At 45.7% G+C, this 14,401-nt stretch overlaps 1 protein-coding gene across 1 annotated transcript in view; it reads right to left on the bottom strand.

The window, feature by feature from the left end:
* The window catches only part of LOC119975530 (zinc-binding protein A33-like), a 556,168-nt gene that overhangs the window by 514,351 nt on the left and 27,416 nt on the right, over positions 1–14,401 (bottom strand). The window contains exons 8-9 of the mRNA XM_038815321.1: positions 13,382–13,408; positions 12,638–12,664 (exon numbers count right to left, since the gene is read on the bottom strand). The gene's annotated coding sequence lies outside the window, so the exon portion shown is untranslated. The remainder of the gene's footprint in view (positions 1–12,637; positions 12,665–13,381; positions 13,409–14,401) is intronic.

Raw genomic sequence — 14,401 nt, 5'->3', positions numbered from 1 at the left:
GGATAAACAAAGCAGACCTGGCAGCATCTCTTGGCAGAAACAGAGCTGAAGTTTCGGATTGACATGATCCCTCCATGGAACTGAAGGGAGTTTAAATTTATGGAAATATGCAGTTAAAAAGGAGACGTCGGCGGTCGGGAAGAGTAGAAGTTGTTTTGCACTGGAGTGCTGAGCTTGTGGCATTTGAGTGCGACAGTGAGAGTTTGGTGACTGAGGGAGTATAAGGGTTCATTTTTATTTAAAGTCTAGTATTTCTTTTATTTAGTTAATTAACTTAAAACTTGCTGTTTGGTCTATAAGAAGATGAATTTTGAATCAGCTTTAAACAAGGTTCTACTTGTACTTACTTGCAGCTGGAGCTTGTTAATTAGTTAATTGCATTAGGCCAGTTTTCAGAGGCGAGAGTCACAGCATAAATAGGAGCTAGTTACAGTGCAGACTTTGTTTGCACTGGAGTGCTGAGCTTGTGGCATTTGAGTGCTACAGTGAGAGTTTGGTGACTGAGGGAGTTAGGTGAGGAGGGAGTAAGGTGCTCCTTACATTTCATTTCCTATATTTATCAAAGAGCGTGAAGGGAGCCAGGAGTTTAGAGTACATCTAACTGGAAGCAGAGTCGGAGGGCGGAGGCCCAGTTGGTCCACGGGGCAGCTAATTCTGTAAAGTAAGAGGGGTCAGTTGCATGCTCCTCCTGTTGGATGTGGGTGGTGAGGGATACCACTGGTGTCGCCACTGACTATACCTGCTGGAAGTGCACCCAACTCAAGCTCCTCAGAGACCGTGTTAAGGAACTGGAGCTGGAGCTGGATGAACTTCGGATCATCCGGGAGGCAGAGAAGTGTTACAGGGAGGTAGCTACACCAAATGTACTGGACAAGAGTAGCTGGGTAACAGTCAGGGGACTGAAAACTAACAGGCAGACAGTGCAGGGATCCCTTGTGGCCGTTCCACTTCAAAACAAGTATACCGTTTTGGATGCTGTTGGGGGGGGATGACCTACCGGGGGAAGGCCCCAGCGGCCAGGTCTCTGGCACTGAGTCTGGTTCTGGGGCTCAGAAGGGAAGGGGGAAGCATAGAAAAGCAATAGTAATAGGAGATTCAATGGTTAGGGGAATAGATAGCAGATTCTGCGGTCGCGAGTGAGACTCCCGAAAGGTATGTCGCCTCCCGGGTGCCAGGGCCAGGGATGTCTCGGATCGTGTCTTCAGGATCCTGAAGGGGGAGGGGGAGGAGCCAGAAGTCGTGGTGCACATTGGTACCAACGGCATAGGTAGGAAAAAGGGTGTGGACGTAATAAACAAGTTTAGGGTGTTCGGCTGGATGTTAAAGGCCAGGACAGACAGAGCAGTTATCTCTGGTTTGTTGCCGGTGCCACGTTATAGCGAGGCTGGGAATAGGGAGAGAGTGCAGTTGAACACGTGGCTGCAGGAGTGGTGTAGGTGGGAGGGCTTCAGGTATTTGGATAATTGGAGCGCATTCTGGGGAAGGTGGGACCTGTACAAGCAGGACGGGTTGCATCTGAACCAGAGGGGCACCAATATCCTTGGGGGGGGGGGGGGGAGGTTTTCTAGTACTCTTCGGGAGGGTTTAAACTAATTTGGCAGGGGAATGGGAACCGGATCTGTAGTCCAGCAACTAAGGAAGCCGATATTCAGGACGCCAAAGCACGTAGTGATGCAGGGGGGAAGGTAACACTGACAAAGGAGAGTACTTGCAGGCAAGGAGATGGGTTGAAGTGTGTATACTTTAATGCAAGAAGCATCAGGAATAAGGTGGGTGAACGTAAGGCATGGATCGGTACTTGGGACTATGATGTGGTGGCCATCACGGAAACTTGGATAGAAGAGGGGCAGAAATGGTTGTTGGATGTCCCTGGTTATAGATGTTTCAACAAGATTAGGGAGGATGGTAAAAGAGCTGGGGGGGGGGGGGGGGGGGGGGGGGGGTGGCATTGTTAATTAGAGATAGTATAACAGCTGCAGAAAGGCAGTTCGAGGGGGATCTGCCTACTGAGGTAATATGGGTTGAAGTCAAAAATAGGAAAGGAGCAGTCACCTTGTTGGGCGTTTTCTATAGGCCCCCCAATAGCAGCAGAGATGTGGAGGAACAGATTGGGAAACAGATTTTGGAAAGGTGCAGAAGTCACAGGGTAGTAGTCATGGGTGACTTCAACTTCCCAAACATTGAGTGGAAATTCTTTAGATCAAATAGTTTGGATGGGGTAGTGTTTGTGCAGTGTGTCCAGGAAGCTTTTCAAACACAGTATGTAGATTGTCCGACCAGAGGGGAGGCCATATTGGATTTAGTACTTGGTAATGAACCACGGCAGGTGATAGATTTGTTAGTGGGGAAGCATTTTGGAGGTAGTGACCACAATTCTGTGACTTTCACTTTAATTTTGGAGAGGGATAGGTTCGTGCAACAGGGCAAGGTTTATAATTGGGGGAAGGGTAAATACAATGCTGTCAGACAAGAATTGAAGTGCAGAAGTTGGGAACATAGGTTGTCAGGGAAGGACACAAGTGAAATGTGGAACTTGTTCAAGGAACAGGTACTGCGTGTCTTTGATATGTATGCCCCTGTCAGGCAGGGAAGAGATGGTCGAGTGAGGGAACCATGGTTGACAAGAGAGGTTGAGTGTCTTGTTAAGAGGAAGAAGGAGACTTATGTAAGGCTGAAGAAACAAGGTTCAGACAGGGCGCTATAGGGATACAAGATAGCCAGGAGGGAACTGAAGAAAGGGATTAGGAGAGCTCAGAGAGGGCATGAAAAATCTTTCGCAGGTAGGATCAAGGAAAACCCCAAGGCCTTTTACACATATGTGAGAAATATGAGAATGACTAGAGCGAGGGTAGGTCCGATCAAGGACAGTAGCGGGAGATTGTGTATTGAGTTTGAAGAGATAGGAGAGGTCTTGAACAAGTATTTTTCTTCAATATTTACAAACGAGAGGGGCCATCTTGTTGGAGAGAACAGTGCGAAACAGACTGATAAGCTCGAGGAGATACTTGTCAGGAAGGAAGATGTGTTGCGCGTTTTGAAAAACTTGAGGATAGACAAGTCCCCCGGGCCTGACGGGATATATCCAAGGATTCTATGGGAAGCAAGAAATGAAATTGCAGAGCCGTTGGCAATCATCTTTTCGTCCTCGCTGCCAATTGGGGTGGTACCAGAGGATTGGAGAGTGGCGAATGTCGTGCCCCTGTTCAAAAAAGGGAATAGGGATAACCCTGGGAATTACAGGCCAGTTAGTCTTACTTCGGTGGTAGGCAAGGTAATGGAAAGGGTACTGAGGGATAGGATTTCTGTGCATCTGGATCGGCACTGCTTGATTAGGGATAGTCAGCACGGATTTGTGAGGGGTAGGTCTTGCCTTACAAGTCTTATTGACTTCTTTGAGGATGTGACCAAGCATGTGGATGAAGGTAAAGCAGTGGATTTAGTGTACATGGATTTTAGTAAGGCATTTGATAAGGCTCCCCATTGTAGGCTTGTGCAGAAAGTAAGGAGGCATGGGATAGTGGGAAGTTTGGCCAGTTGGATAACTAACTGGCTAACCGATAGAAGACAGAGAGTGGTGGTGGATGGCAAATATTCAGTCCAGTTATCAGTGGCGTACCGCAGGGATCAGTTATGGGTCCTCTGCTGTTTGTCATTTTCATTAACGACTTGGATGAGAGAGTTCAAGGGTGGGTCAGTAAATTTGCAGATGATACGAAGATTGGTGGAGTTGTGGATAGTGAGGAGGTCTGTTGTGGCTTCAAAGAGATATAGATAGAATGCAGAGCTCGGCTGAGAAGTGGCAGATGGAGTTTAACCATGACAAGTGTGAGGTTGTCCATTTTGGAAGGACAAATATGAATGCGGAATACAGGGTTAACGGTAGGGTTCTTGGCAATGTGGAGGAGCAGAGAGATCTTGGGGTCTATGTTCATAGATCTTTGAAAGTTGCCACTCAAGTGGATAGAGCTGTGAAGAAGGCCTATGGTGTGCTAGCGTTCATTAGCAGAGGGATTGAATTTAAGAGCCGTGAGGTGATGATGCAGCTGTACAAAACCTTGGTCAGACCACATTTGGAGTACTGTGTGCAGTTCTGTTCGCCTCATTTTAGGAAGGATGTGGAAGCTTTGGAAAAGGTGCAAAGGAGATTTACCAGGATGTTGCCTGGAATGGAGAGTAGGTCATACGAGGAAAGGTTGAGGGAGATAGGCCTTTTCTCTTTAGAACGGAGAAGGATGAGGTGCGACTTGATAGAGGTTTATAAGATGATTAGGGGAATAGATAGAGTAGACAGTCAGATATTTCCCCCCCCCGGGTGGAACATACCATTACAAGGGGACATAAATTTAAGATAAATGGTGGAAGATATAGAGGGGATGTCAGAGGTAGGTTCTTTACCCAGAGAGTAGTGGGGGCATGCAATGCACTGCCTGTGGAAGTAGTTGAGTCGGAAACGCTAGGGACCTTCAAGCGGCTATTGGATAGGTACATGGATCAGGGTAGAATAATGGAGTGTACGTTAACCTCTTAAGGGCAGCACGGTAGCATTGTGGATAGCGCAATTGCTTCACAGCTCCAGGGTCCCAAGTTCGATTTCGACTTGGGTCACTGTCTGTGTGGAGTCTGCACATCCTCCCCGTGACTGCGTGGGTTTCCTCCGGGTACTCCTGTTTCCTCCCACAGTCCAAAGATGTGCAGGTTGGGTGGATTGGCCATGAAGAATTGTCCAAAATTCTATGATTAACCTCGGACAAAAGTTCGGCGCAACATCGTGGGCTGAAGGGCCTGTTCTGTGCTGTATTTCTCTATCTAAGACCAGGAATATGTCCGGAAAAGGAGATAGGGACAAATGTGTTATGGATGTAAGACAAAGGGGCGTGCTAATGGTGCCATTGCGGGATGTTGAGTGCTAATTGTGGCGGAAGGTGCGGTAGCAGAATATGTTAATGGGAGCAATTTAACAACAAGAGACAGGTGACCAGGGAGGGTGAGATTGTATATGGGCAAGACAGGAGGCTGACAAACAGCTGACAACAAACTACGAATGGGGTTGGGGGAGCGTATTGGGTTCAGATGGAAGAGAGGTTTACTGTGTAAAGCTCCTTGTATTTGAAGTTGAGTGTGAAAGATTGTAACGTGGCTCATTGAATGATGAATTGTTGTCCTTCCAGGTTGCGTTGGCTATCATTGGTGCATTGCAGCACGCCCAGCACAAACATGTGCGCATGAGAATAAGATGTTGAGTTGCAATAGCAGGTGAAACTGCGTTTGGCTCATCATTGTTGAAGGATCGAAATGGTTCTGCAAAGCAACCACCCAACTTGCGTTCAGAAGAATGGGACGAGGTCCGATCGAGGTATATAGCTAACGTAGACAAAATATTCCCCCGTGGGACAATCAAGAAAGATACGTCACAGATATAGGTTGAGAGGCGGTACGTTGAAAACTGAGATGAGAAGGAACTCACAGAGGATGATGAATTTCTGGGACCCGCTGCCCGATAGAGCGGAAGAGTCTGAATAATTAAACCGTTTCGAGAAGGAGATGGATACATTTCTGATAAAATGAAACGGATTAACGGAATATGAAGAACAGGCAGCAAGGTGGATTTGGGATCAGGAAGATATCAGCCATGATCTGCTTGAATGGCAAAGCAGGCTCAAAAGGATGAATTGCTTACTTCTGCTCCTAATTCCTATGTTTCTATCCATGTCGTGGGGAGCGCATTTCGAGCAAGGAATGTAGTAGATCAAGTTGAGCGTGGTGCAGGTGCAATGTTGCTTGACCTGAAAGGAATTTTTAGTTTCTTGGGTAGCGAGGAGGGAGAAGAAGAAGGGATTGATGTTCCACGCTCTGCATTTGCAGTGGGGAGGGCATGAAGTAGGTTAAGGGAAATGTGTGTTTAGTGGTGGGATCATGCTCCGGGTGCAGAAATGGCGGAGGAGTTTATCCTTCGAGTTATGGGCCAGTTAGTCTTACTTCTGTGGTCGGTAAGTTAATGGAAAAGGTCCTGAAGGATAGGATTTATGACCAGTTGGAAGGACGCAGCTTAATCCATGATAGTCAACACGGATTCGTGAAGCGGAAGTCTTGCCTCACAAATTTGGTTCAATTCCTTGAGGAGGTAACTAAGTGTGTCGAGGAGGGTAGAGCAGTTGATATCGTATACATGGATTTTAGTAAGGAGTTTGATAAGGTTCCCCATGGTCGGCTCATGAAGAAAGTAAGGAGGTGTAGGATAGAGGGAAATTTGGATAATTGGATAAGTAACTGTCTATCACATTGACGGCAGAGTGGTGGTGGATGGAAGATTTTCAGACTGCAGACCAGTTACCAGCGTGTACCACAGCGATCAGTGCTGGGTCTTCTGCTATTTGTGATTTTTATCAATGACTTGGAGGAGGGGGCTGAAGGGTGGGTCAGTAAATTTGCTGATGACACCAAGATTGATGGAGTAGTGGATGAGGTGGAGGGCTGTTGTAGGCTGCAAAGAGACATTGATAGGATGCAGAGCTGGGCCGAAAAATGGCAGATTCAGTTTATCCGTGATAAATGCGAGGTGATTCATTTTGGTCGAAAAAATTTGACTGCGGATTACAGGGTCAATGGCAGGGTTCTGAGCAATGTGGAGGAACAGAGATATCTTGGGGTTTATGTCCACAGATCTCTGAAGGTTGCCACTCAATTTGATAGAGCCGTGAAGAAGGCTTATAGTGCGTTAGCATTTATTAACAGGGAGCTTGAGTTTAAGAGCCGCGGGCTTATGCTGCAACTATACATGACCCTGGTGATACCACATTTGGAGTATTGTGTGCAGTTCTGGTCACCTCATTATCGGAAGAATGTGGAAGCATTGGAAAGGGTGAAAAGGAGATTTACCAGGATGCTGTCTGGTTTGTAGGATATGTCTTAATGGGAAAGGTTGAGGGAGCTAGGAATTTTCTCTTTGGAGCGGAGGAGGATGAGGGGCGACTTAATAGTTGTTTATAAGATGGTGAGGGGGATAGATAGAGTGGACGTTCGGAGACTATTTCCTCGGGTGGATGTAGCTGTTACAAGGGGGTATAACTATAAGATTCAGGGTGGGAGATATAGGAGGAATGTCCGAGGTAAGTTCTTTACTCAGAGTGGTTAGGGTGTGGAATGGACTGCCTGCTGTGATAGTCGAGTCAGACACTTTAGGAACTTTTAAGCTGTTATTCGACAGGCACATGGAGCACACCAGAATGACAGGGAATGTGATAACTTGATCTTGGTTTCGGAAAATGGTCAGCACAACATCGAGGGCCGAAGGGCCTGTTCTGTGCTGTACTGTTCTATGTTTTGCGCAAGTCGAGAAGGCACAGCCGGAGTGAGGCACATCAAGAGTGGGAAGTTTGAACTAGGTTATTTGGTGCAGTGCGTAATCATGAAAGGTAAGTGGTAAGTCTAATTCTGCTGTTTTACAGTTAAAAGTGCAGTGTGCAGATTAGTGTCTGATTGGCTGAAGCTTCCCACACCCTAATTGCTGAGAGGCAGTTATCTGTCAGTCACCTGAGGCCTGTTTAGGGCACAACGTTGCACATTGTATTCTTCTCTTTGAAGTTTAGGCAGTATGAGTCATCCTGGTTAGCTGATGTCTGTATAAAAGACAGACAGAAAGCGCACTCAGTAAGCATTGCACACGTCGAGAAGACACAGCCGGAGTGACGCACATCCAGAGTGGGAAGTTGGAACTTGGTAATTTGGTGCAGCGATGTAATTCGGTGCAGAGTGGGAGAAGGTGCTTTTGCTCTACTGTTTTGTTCTCTCTCTTTCTTCTGGCCTATAACTATTAATCTGCAGGGAGAGAACCAGGGGGCATCTGGGATCCTGGGTGAGTTCTCCCAGTGAGCCGGTGAAGACGCAGCCAGAGTGAGGCACAACCAAGAGTGAGTTTGGGAATTTGAAGCAAGGTGGGAATTCGAAGCTGGGTGGGGAGGAGGTTCTTTTAACCCTGGTAAGTGACTGGTAGGTAGTTTTTCGTTTCATTGTCTAATTTATTTATTTTTGTTTCGTTTTTTGAAATTGTAGTTGTATAAGTTTACCTAAGATTTCAAAAATGGCAGGAGATCCCAGACCCGTGTCATGCTCCTCGTGTGCGATGTAGGAGCTCAGGGACACGTCCACTGTCCCTGGTTCTTTCATGTGCAAAAGTGTGTTCAGTTGCAGCTCATGTTAGAGCGCTTGACGGCTCTGGAGCTGCGGATGGACTCACTTTGGAGCATCCGCGAGGCTGACGAGGTCGTGGATAGCACGTTTAGCGAGTTGGTCACACCGCAGGTGAAAGTTACTGAGGGAGATGGAAAATGGGTGACTAAAAGACAGAGCAAGAGTAGGAAGGCAGTGTGCAGGTGTCCCCTGCGGCCATCACCCTGCAAAACAGATGTACCGCTTTGGATACTGTTGGGGGAGATTGCTCACAAGGGGAAGGCAGCAGCAGCAATGTTCATGGCACCGTGGCTGGCTCTGCTGCGCAGCAGGGCAGGAATAACCATGGCTGGGCTATAGTGATAGGGGACACAATCGTAATGGGAATAGACAGGCGGTTCTGTGGACGCAATCGAGACTCAAGGATTCTACGTTGCCTCCCAGGTGCACGGGTCAGGGATGTCTCAGATCCGCTGCAGAACATTCTGAAGGTGGAGGGTGAACAGCCGGCTGTCGTGGTGCACATAGGCACCAACGATATAGTTAAAAAACGGGATGAGGTCCTACAAGCTGAGTTCAGGGAGTTGGGAGTTAAACTAATAAGTAGCACCTCAAAGGTAGTAATCTCAGGATTGCTACCAGTGCCACGAGCTAGCCAGAGTAGGAATGTCAGGATAGATAGGACGAATGCGTGGCTCGAGAGATGGTGCAAGAGGGAGGGATTCAAATTCCTGGGACATTGGAACCGGTTCTGGGGGAGGCTGGACCAGTACAAACCGGACGGTCTGCACCTGGGCAGCATTGGAACCGATGTCCCGGGGGGAGGGGGGGGGGGGGGGGTTGCTAGAGCTTATGTGGAGCGTTTGAACTAATGTGGCAGGGGGATTGGAACCGATGCAGGAAGTTGGACGGTAGTAAAACAGGAACAGAAGCAAAAGGAAGTAAGGGACAAAGTGTAACGCAGAGGAGCCATTGTCAAAAATCAAAAAGGGCGACGGTCCAAGGTACAGCGACTGAGGAGAGCTCAGTGAATAGGCCCAGGAATACAAAAAGGAATTAAACTGGAGATGTTAAGATTCAGTTAAAACAGAGGTTGAAAAAACAACATAAGTGTACTTTATCTGAATGCTCGTAGTATTCGGAATAAAGTAAATGAGTTGATGGTGCAAATCATCCTGAATGACTGTGATTTAGTGGCCATTACTGAAACGTGGTTAAATGATGGTCACGACTGGGAGTTAAATATCCGAGGGAATCAAACTATTCGGAAGGACAGAGTGGATGGCAAGGGAGATGGTGTAGCTCTGTTATTTAAGGTTGACATCCGGGCAATAGTAAGGGATGACATCAGTGCTATGGAGGAAAAGGTTGAATCCATTTGGGTGGAGATCAGGAATAGTAAGGCGAAAAAGTCACTGATAGGAGAAGTCTATCGGCCACCAAATAGTGACGTTATGGTGGGGCAGGCAATAAACAAAGAAATAACTGACGCATCTAGGAATGGTACAGCAGTTATCATGGGGGATTGTAATCTACATGTCGATTGGTTTAACCAAGTCGGTCAAGGCAACCTTGAGGAGGAGTTTATAGAATGTATCCGCGATAGTTTCCGAGAACAGTATGTAATGGAACCTACGAGGAAACAAGCAGTCCTAGATCTTGTCCTGTGTAATGAGACATAATTGATTCATGATCTCATAGTTAGGGATCCTCTCGTTAGCAGCGATCACAATATGGTGGAATTTAAAATACAGTTGGAGGGTGAGAAGGTAAAATCAAATACTAGTGTTTTGTGCTTAAAGGAAGGAGTTGACAAAGGGATGAGAGAAGAACTAGCTAAGGTAGACTGGGAGCAAACATTTAATGGTGGAACAGTTGAGGAACAGTGGAGAACCTTCGAAGCGATTTTTCACAGTGCTCAGCAAAGGTTTATACCATCAAAAAGGAGGGACGGTAGAAAGAGGGAAAAATCGACTGTGGATATCTAAGGAAATAAGGTAGAGTATCAAATTGAAGGAAAAAGCATATAAAGTGGCAAAGATTGGCGGGAGACTAGAGGAGTGGGAAATCTTTAGGGGGCAACAGAAAGCTGCTAAAAAGCTATAAAGAAGAATACGATAGATTATGAGAGTAAACTTGCTCAGAATATAAAACAGACAGTAAAAGTTTCTACAAATATATAAAACAAAAAGGTGGCTAAAGTAAATATTGGTGCTTTAGAGGATGAGAAGGGAGTTTTAATAATGGGAGATGAGGAAATGGCTGAGGAACTGAACACGTTTTTTAGGTCGGTCATCACAGTGGAAGACACAAATAACATGCCAATGACTGATAGAAATGAGGCTATGACAGGTGAGGATCCTGAGAGGATTGTTATCACTAAGGGGGAAGTGATGGGCAAGCTCATAGTGCTAAAGGTAGACAAGTCTCCTGGCCCTGATGGAATGCATCCCAGAGTGCTGAAAGAGATGGCTAGGGAAATTGCAAATGCACTAGTAATAATTTACCAAAATGTACTAGACTCTGTGGTGGTCTCCGTGGATTGGAAATTAGCAAACGTGACACCACTGTATAAAAAGGCGGTAGGCAGAGAGCGAGTAATTATAGGCCAGTGAGGTCAACTTCGGTAGAAGGGACGATGCTGGAATCTATCATCAAGGAAGAAGTAGCGAGGCATCTGGATAGAAATTCACCCATTGGGCAGACGCAGCATGGGTTCAGAAAGGGCAGGTCGTGCCTAACTAATTTAGTGGTATTTTTTGAGGACATTACCAGTGCAGTAGGTAACCGGGAGCCAATGGATGTGGTATATCGGGATTTTCAGAAGGCCTTTGACAAGATGCCACACAAAAGGTTGCTGCATGAGATAAAGATGCATGGCATTAAGGGTAAAGTAGTAGCATAGATAGAGGATTGATTAATTAATAGAAAGCAGAGTGGGGATTAATGGGTGTTTCTCTGGTTGGCAATCGGTAGCTAGCGGTGCCCCTCAGGGATCAGTGTTGGGCCCACAATTGTTCACAATTTACATAGAGAATTTGGAGTTGGGGACCAAGGACAATGTGTCCACGTTTGCAGATGACACTAAGATGAGTGGTAAAGCTAAAGGTGCAGAGGATACTGGAAGTCTGCAGTGAGAGTTGGATAGGTTAAGTGAATGGGCTAGGGTCTGGCAGATGGAATACAATGTTGACAAATGTGAGGTTATCCATTTTGGTAGGAATAACAGCAAACGGGATTATTATTTAAATGATAAAATATTAAAGCATGCTGCTTTTGGGTATTGGTGTCCTTACTTGAGAAAGGACGTACTAGCACTGGAGGGTGTGCAGAGGAGATTCAATAGGTTAATCCCAGAGTTTAAGGGGTTGGATTACGAGGAGAGGTTGAGTAGACTGGGATGTACTCGTTGGAATTTAGAAGGATGAGGGGGGATCTTATAGAAACAAATACAATTATGAAGGGAATAGATAGGATGGATGTGGGCAGGTTGTCGCCACTGGCAGGTGAATGCAGAACTAAGGTGCACAGCCTCAAAATAAGGGGAAGTAGATTTAGGATTGAGTCAGGAGGAACTTTTTCACCCAAAGCGTTGTGAATCTATGGAATTCCTTGCCCAGTGAAGCAGTTGAGGCTCCTTCATTACCTGTTTTTAAGGTAACGACGGGTAGTTTTTTTGAAGAATAAAGGGATTAAGGGTTATTGTGTGCGGGCCGGAAAGTGGAGCTGAGTCCACAAAAGATCAGCAATGATCTCATTGAATGGCGGAGCAGGCTCGAGGGGCCAGATGGCCTACTCCTGCTCCTAGTTCTTATGTTCTTATGTTCTATGAGTTTACATAACATCTTATGTTTTTATTTCAGCTTTCTAGCTCCCGCAGTATTTTGCTTTGAAAACTGTTTTTGTTTTTGGAATGTTTGTGTTAAATTCATAACCAATACACATACCCAAAGACGTCAACAGGTTTCTCTCATCTTCTCAAACATCTTCAACATGGTAGCATGGTAGCATGGTGGTTAGCATAAATGCTTCACAGCTCCAGGGTCCCAGGTTCGATTCCTGGCTGGGTCACTGTCTGTGTGGAGTCTGCACGTCCTCCCCATGTGTGCGTGGGTTTCCTCCGGGTGCTCCGGTTTCCTCCCACAGTCCAAAGATGTGCGGGTTAGGTGGATTTGCCATGCTAAATTGCCCGTAGTGTCCTAAAAAGTAAGGTGTGGGGGGGGGGTTGTTGGGTTACGGGTATAGGGTGGGTTTGAGTAGAGTGATCATTGCTCGGCACAACATCGAGGGCCGAAGGGCCTGTTCTGTGCTGTACTGTTCTATCTATCTATCTAACATATTTGGATTATATTCAATGCATCATGCACGATCCTATGTCTGATTAGGGGAAATCAGTTTCTATCGTGAAAGACAAACGAACGAGCTCATTTCAGAAACCATATTGTAAACCGACACATTTTTAAACATTTACCGCTGTCTTTCTCCTGCAGACGTATGTCTGTTGAGGAACACATTGTTTAACAGCATATTATCTCACAAATATCATTACTTCTTAGACAGATATCAAATTGCTCAGATGACCCTGCTTTTGCTGGAATATTTGGGATAGGATGGAATGAAGTATCACTACATTCAGCAGGCTTTTTTTCTTATGGGGCGTGTGTACCGTTTAGGGTCGGTGAACATGCACATTTCCCATTGCATTAATTGAGAAGTAGATTAAGGTGGCCTGATCCGATGAAACAAAGATCTGGCGGAAAATCGCAATGAAGTATTCCAACGCTGCCACAATAATACCATCGCTCACTGGTTGTGTGGTTCGCTGTCAATTCCAACACTTTTTGTCTATTCCTAATTATCTTAGAGACGTTGATGGAGAGCCACGTACTTGACAAAACGGAATAGGCGGGGCCATCCAGAACGGCAGTTAATGATAAACCACATTTCTGTTGAATGATGTTACATATAAACCAGACCACTACTAAAGCCGATGGAAGTTTACAAAAAAGTTGCAATTCTGCTGTCATCATTGCCGATATTAACGTTTTATGGTAGACAGACTTAATCAACTGAATTTAACTTCCTCATTATCATTGCATTTACATTCTAGACTAAAATCATAGTAAAAACCTTTGGATTGCCAGATCACTAAAGTAACCAGTCTGTTGCACTCCCTCTCGTGTACTTCAAAATCGATAGGCGGAATTGCACTCACCATTAGATCGCTTCGTATTTTCCACTTCTACAAAAATCGGAACAGAAACGTTTGACTATTTCCCCTTCATAAAAAATCAGTTGAATTGAATGCAAAATATTTGCAGCGGCGTGCAGGGACAAAAATCAGCTGCAGGAATTATGTATTAAAATAGCATTGCAGGAATAGGAAGATTGAGGAGCAACTTTAACTTAATTTTTGTAATGGCTGTTCTGCAGCGCATGTTGCGTACACATTCCAATTTTGTTTTTGTTACCCGTCAATGGATGTGCAAATTGAGGCGGAGGATGGAACGTCACATGATTACTTGATTTGATTTATTATTGCCACGTGTATTAGTAAACAGTGAAAAGTATTGTTGCTTGCATGCTATGCAGACGACGCATACCGTACATCGGGAAGGAAGGAGAGACTATAGAATGTAATGTTACAGTCATGTCTAGGGTGGAGAGAAAAGATCAACTTTATACGAGGTAGATCCATTCAAAAGTCTGATAGCAGCAGGGAAGCAGCTTTTCTTGAGTCGGTTGGTCCGTGACCTCAAATGTATGTATCTTTTTCCTGAAGGAAAAAGGTGGGAGAGTATGTGGTGTGCGTGGGGTCCTTAATTATGCTGGTTGCCTTTCCGAGGCAGCGGGAATTGTTGATAGAGTCAATTGATGGGAGGCTGGTTTGCGTGATGGACTGGGCTCTATTCACAACATTTTGTAGTTTCCTGCGGTCTTGGGCAGAACAGGAATCATACCAAGCTGTGATACAACCAGAAATAATATTTTTTATGGTGCATTTGTAAACCATGGTGAGAGTCATAGCTAACATGCCAAATTTCCTTTGTCGTCTGAGAAAGGAGAGTCGTTGGTGGGCTTTGTTAACTATGGTGTTGGCATGGGGGGGGGGGGGGGACCAGAACAGGTTGTAATCTGGCCACCTAAAATCTTGAAACTCTCGACCCTTTCGACATGGTGGTCGTCTTCTTGAAGCAGATCGGAACGTCAGATTGTTGTGAGGAGAGTTTGAAGA

This window comes from Scyliorhinus canicula, chromosome 13 (assembly GCF_902713615.1).
Source record: "Scyliorhinus canicula chromosome 13, sScyCan1.1, whole genome shotgun sequence".
In the NCBI taxonomy this organism is placed as follows: Eukaryota; Metazoa; Chordata; class Chondrichthyes; order Carcharhiniformes; family Scyliorhinidae; genus Scyliorhinus; species Scyliorhinus canicula.
This window is presented reverse-complemented; position numbering and strand designations above follow the sequence as displayed.